The sequence below is a fragment of the Lutra lutra genome, chromosome 3 (genome assembly GCF_902655055.1).
Source record: "Lutra lutra chromosome 3, mLutLut1.2, whole genome shotgun sequence".
In the NCBI taxonomy this organism is placed as follows: Eukaryota; Metazoa; Chordata; class Mammalia; order Carnivora; family Mustelidae; genus Lutra; species Lutra lutra.
This window is the reverse complement of record NC_062280.1, coordinates 37,033,802-37,039,801: the sequence shown is the minus strand read 5'-3', so window position 1 is coordinate 37,039,801 and position 6,000 is coordinate 37,033,802. Positions and strand designations below refer to the sequence as shown.

Below are 6,000 nucleotides of genomic sequence, written 5' to 3'. Positions count from 1 at the left end.
AATACAGGGAGGAGCAAGAAATTGGCCTGGGAAATTGGCCAAGCCTTGTTCATCCAAGAAAAGGTGGGATGACAGATACAGAAGGGACTGTCACATGATATTGAGGGTAAGATAAGATGTGCTGCACCCCAAGCAGGGTCCTCAAAAAGCAGGGAGAGAAAAAGATCTACTTCTTCTCTGGAAATGGAATTCCTGGTCACCAGGCTCATTTCTTATCCTTGATGAGTTTGTCACTGCCCTTAGTAAAACTTTCATCCTGCAGATTTCAAGACAAGGTTGTCAGCAGTGAGACAGATAAGTTTCTGTGATGTGGCAATCCTCCTGGAGATGTTCTGGGCTGTCTGGATCTTGTGCAATTTGATATAGCCAGAGTTCTTGCTCAGAGCTCCTCCGACGTGAGCAGATTGGGGTATGGGTTCACACTAAGCCCATTTTCAACCCCAGCCCCATCCTTTACTACTCCAGCCCTTCTCTTTGCTGTCAGATCCAAGGCTGAACTCAGATGGCTCCTGCCTGGTCCCACTTTGTTCCCCACCGGTGGGACCCCCTGCAGGCAGCAGCCAGGAACCAGAGACAAGGCCAGCAGCGCTATTGATCTGCCTTACAGAGAGGGGCAGGCCTCAGGCACCTGGCTAAGCAAATAGACTTTTTAATGGGGTACTTTCTGGAAGGGCTTTTTGCTTTTTTATTGGGTCAAAAAGAGGAATTCTGAAGAGATGAGGGTCAGTGAGTAGTTGGGTATCTGTGGTATCACAGGGAGTTTCTCTTTATGGATGCTGTCATGGCAGTTGGAATCATAAAGTTCTCACAGTTACATGTCTCTGTTCTTCTACTCCCAGGAGTCCCGAATCTGTGGACCTGTAGATCTGAAGAGCTAGTGAGGTAAGAAGTACCTGCCTGGAGAGGAAAAGTAGATTGACTGCATGCACATACACAGAATCGCCCAGTCTCTAAGAGAGAAGAAAACAAGGTGTGTGGATTCATTGAATACCGAGTAAGCATTTACTATGTGCCAGTTACTGAGCTAAATGCAGAGATAACAAACCAAATCAACTAGATCTTACTAATGAGCCATCCAGGGAGAACGACCTCCTTGGGCAGTTGCCTAGACCCATAGCAGATTTTGCATAAGTGAGAAATACATTTATCTTTATTAACTGCCTGAGAATTGGGGGGTCTTCTTTATTTAATGGCATCTTGACCTTATCTGTCCTGACTGATGACTAAGAATACATGGCATGTTGCCCGTGACAGGTGTACAATCCAGGAAGGTAACTTTAGGTATTCCAGTGGCTTCAGGAAGCATCCATTTTTAACCAAAAAAACTATTTCTAATTTGTATAGGTATATGTCCAAGGGTGATGAAAATTTTATCAATATCAAAACATATATAAAACAAGACAACTAGAAATTTCAAGTTCATCAGAGCAGTTGTTCTCAACTCTGGTTACCTGTTAGAATATCTCTAAAATGCCAGTGCCTGAAGCCCTAATCCCCAGAGATTCCAACTTAATTGGTTCAGATTAGGGTTCAGGCATTAGTATATTTTAGCAAGATTTCTTATTTGATAGTTGCATTAAGCTCCTGGGATAAAGTCTCTCAAGTTAAGTTTTAAAGTGAACATCAAATTTAACTCTTAACTTCCAGGTAAACAAAGGAAAATAGATCATGTTTTTCTCCTTCCTGGAAGTTATAATATTTTTGCATGGTTTCTTTAATGTTTTTCCCTATGATGGTCAGTTTGGGTCAATTTAGGCCACAGTCCCCAGTTATTCAATCAAACACTTGCTGTGAAGGGTGTTGTAAAGGTATTTGGTAGAGGTGATTAAAGTCCATTAACAGGGACGCCTGAGTGGCTCAGTTAAGTGTTGGACTCTCCATTTCAGCTCAGGTCATGATCTCAGAATCCTGAGATCAAGCCCCACCCTCCACCCTCATTATCTTTGGGCTCCCTACTCAGGGGGCAGTCTGCTTCTCTCCTTCTGCCTCTCCCTCAGCCCCTTTCCATGCTCTCTCTCTTTCTCTCAACTAAGTAAATAATTCTTTTTTATTTTTTAAGATTTTATTTATTTATTTGACAGAGAGAGACTACAAGAGAGGGAACACAAACAGGGGGAGTAGGAGAGGGAGAAGCAGGATTCCTGCCAAGCAGGGAGCCTGACACGGGGCGCGATCCCAGGACCCTGGAATCAACACCTGAGCCAAAGGCAGTCGTTTAACCAACCGAGCCACCCAGGCACCCCAGTAAATAATTCTTTTTTCTTTTTTTAAAGATTTTATTTATTTATTTGACAGACAGAGATCACAAGCAGGCAGAGAGAGAGGAAGGGAAGCAGGCTCCCTGATGAGCAGAGAGTCCGATGCGGGGCTCCATCCCAGAATCCTGGGATCTTGACCTGAACCAAAGGCAGAGGCTTTAACCCACTGAGACACCAGGTGCCCCCCCCATTAATAATAAATTAAGTCCATAATCAGCTAACCTTTAGTAAGTAAGGAATGTTAAATAATCTGAATGGGCCTGATCCAATGAGTTAAAAGATCTTAAGAGCACAACTGAGGCTTCTCAGGAGAAATTCTACACATGAGCAGCTCCTTCAGCTTGTACCTGAGAGTTTCACCCAGCTCATCCTGATGGCCTGCCCTCAGGTTTTCAGACTTTTCTTGTGAGGCCCCAAATCATCTGTGCCTTGCAATGAATTTCTTAATGTATTTCTCCTTACCAATTCTGTTTCTCTGACTGAATATTGATTAATACACCCCAACCTTCACTAGACTATATACTCTGAAGGCAGAAGTATCTGTGTTATTCATCATGAATCTCAGCCCCATGCCTGCTCCCTAACATGTACCAATGAACACTTATCAAGTAAGTGAATGAATGAACCATCTGGTTGGGGAAGTAGAGTATGCAACATAAAGGGTTGGCCATGAGACACCATTAATGCTTTGCAATTCAGCATAAGGAGAGAGCACATCCAGGCATGGGTTTCAGGGAAGACTTGCAACATGACCTGCGGTTGCAGGATGGAGATTCAGGGAGGAAAAATATGGAGATCAGAAATGGCAAGCACAGACACATTATACAAGCTAGACTAGATGACGAATTTATGTGAGCAAGGACAAGAAAATGAATTGGGAAGAATCAATCATGGCCAGATTTTGCATGATTAAATGCAGAACTTCAATCTCTTAGCCAGTGGTGTCTCTCAGTCCTACTCTTAAGGATTCCAAAACCATTCTCCGAATGCATTTTATTTGCAGACTAAAATCAGGACTAACCAAAAAAGCTAAGTTCCTCTGGTAAAGAAAGATCTGGAGGACATGGTTCTCACTCACTGGCGTGGATGCCTTTAAGAAACCCCTAAAGAACAGCTAATGTCCCATAAAGCATCTGTTGAAAATTAGCGCTTAAGTAACAGGCCATATCAGTATTAATTCACTCATTTAACCAGTCCATCAGTCATTCACTGTTTCAAGCGCTCTACCATGCCACATTCTGGAGAACTTCAGGGTGAAGAGCAGACTGTGTCTCCTGGTGGTAGGCCCAGGATGAGAGGCAGTGATTATGCTCCTGAGGTCCTGAAGGGTGGCCTCCTAAGGGTTTTGTGGTTTGTTCCAAAGGCAATTCCTGATAGAGGAGACAGAGTTCCATAAAAACTGTGGATCTTGCTTACCAGGTCTTTATCTGACCTCTTCTCTCCACCACGAATGTGCCAGAGCCCTGGGGAGAGGATGCAAAAATTAAATACTCCATCATGAAAATCTCTGAGACTCTGGGGGAAGGACTATATGGCAAACCAGTGCCAGAGGGTATCCTCTTCCCTTAAAGTGGAACATATTCTAAAAATGGAATATGAAAGAATGTTACCCATCAGATGGGGGAAAGGTGAGGGTCATTGCAGAGGCAGGAGTACTCGTCACCTCAACTGCATCCTGTCTTAGAAGACACAGACCGACAAATCCAAAGTGGCCCAAGGAGACTTCAATCTACCTGGTTGGTTGACTTTGCAATGCAGATTTTCCATTTACACCCCCAACCTTCTGATTCCAAATGCCCTGGACTCTTTCTAGCTGAAGAGCTTCTCATTACCTAGAAGGGCTTCCACCAGAGAGTTTTCTAAGACTCCTCCCGGTGGTAACTCCCTTCATCTCCTGTCTCTGCTCACTGCATTGCCCATACATCACAGCAAGTCGAGACTGCTCACCAGCACTCTCAATTTTGACTCCTGTCCTGTGTCCTGGTCTTTCTGTCAACCCCAGCCCAGAACCACTTATAGGATATGCCTTCTCCACACCTGTGCTGTGCAGCCACACACCTTGGGAGAGAATCACACAATCATAGCACACATGGCTACAAACATCTGAGGTCCCAGCTTTGGTACAGCCCATCAGCCTTTTTGATTTCCTTCAGTAACTATAAAAAAAAAAAAAAGTCAATGTCCCTTGGTCTCTAAACACCGCATTCTCAACCAACAACCCTATAGAACCCGAGGTCATCATTTATCAGCCAGGTCTTAGTGTTGCTACTGCCTTGACATAAAGACAAAAACAAAACCACTCCATTAGAAGTCTGAACACAGCAAAAATAAGAGCACTGTTCAAGCACAAAAATGACCAAAGAGCCCCCTCTCCTGGTGAATATGAATGGTGCCTCTTCCCTTACTAAATTACATAAAATTTACCAATTGAATAGAATTGATGAATATACACAATAATAGCATTCCCCCTGCTTCCTTACAGCATCCAATCTAGAGCAAAGAGCAAAGTCCCTAAACACTCCCCCAGAGAACCTAACACAAACCCAAACCCTGTAATAAATCCTTTCTGACATTCTCTTTCTGAGATGCTCCACGATTCCCCAGGCAAGTGTGTTCTCCCTCCAAGGAGCAATCCACCCAATCTGTTCTTTGGCAAGAGGGCACTGGCATAGCAATAAGAATTACTGTTATCACCGTTGTCGGGTTCTGTTCTAAGTACTTCACACATGTTGTTCATTTAATCCCTTGATGACAGTGACAATTTTGCCCACTGTGGACCTGGAAACACGAAGACTGAACAGAATTTAAAAGCCATCTGGGTCACAGATTCAACATGATGGATGAAGAGACTTAGGAATGTGTCTCTGGAGCTCATGCTCGCATGATTTTAGAAATAATAATCCACAAAATTAACAAAATTTGTTTCTTTCTCACATCATCCCCTCTAGTCCCAGAACATGAGCTGTTTTTATTTCAATGTCAACCCCTCCTTCTGTCTGTTCTTCGACCACCTCTTCTGTCTCCTTTAACCCTTGGTTCTAACAAGTTTCAATTTCCTTCTAATTCTTCAACCTTCCTTTTGCCACTAGAACAACTTCTCAGTCTAAAATTGGGTGTAAGTCTCGTTCATTTTAAAACAAACCATGGGGACATCTGATGGCCCCATGGCCTTTCATCTTTTCCATCTTCAGACCAAGTCTTGGAAACTTAGTCTCTATTTTCAAGAATAACATAATTTAAAATGATAAAATAGGCATGCAGAAATGGAATTTGGGAAAGAGACCTTTTCTACCTTGGAGGGGTAAGGCTGGGTGGTAGGGATCAAACAAGAATTCAAGGAAGAATTGATATCTGGGGCAAATTGTAAAGCATGGGGGGAGGGCAGATTGCCAGCCAGAGATATAAAAAAAGGAGTTTTAGGGCAGATAGGTGTCCTACCCCCAAAATTCATCTACTGAAAACTAACCCCCAATGTGATTGTATTAGGAGGTGGGGTCTTTAGGTGGTAACTAGATTGTGAAAGTAAAGCCCTCATGAATGGGATCATATGTCCTTATAAAAGAGACCCCAGAGAGCTCCCTTGCCCCATGACCATGTGAGGACACAGCAAGAAAATGGCCATCTATGAACCAAGAAATAGGCTTTCAACAGTCCCTGCACCTGCTGGTGACTTGATCTTGGGTTTTCCAGCTCCTGAAGCTGTGGAAATAAATTTCTGGTGTGTATAGTTCCACTCCCATAC

General features: G+C 43.4%; 1 non-coding gene across 1 annotated transcript; it reads right to left on the bottom strand.

Annotated features, from left to right (window-relative positions):
* Window positions 1–478: 478 nt before the first annotated feature.
* LOC125096692 (small nucleolar RNA U89) lies at window positions 479–757 on the bottom strand. The gene has a single exon (XR_007126349.1). It is a non-coding gene; the product is annotated as a small nucleolar RNA U89 (small nucleolar RNA).
* Between the last annotated feature and the right edge of the window lie 5,243 nt (window positions 758–6,000).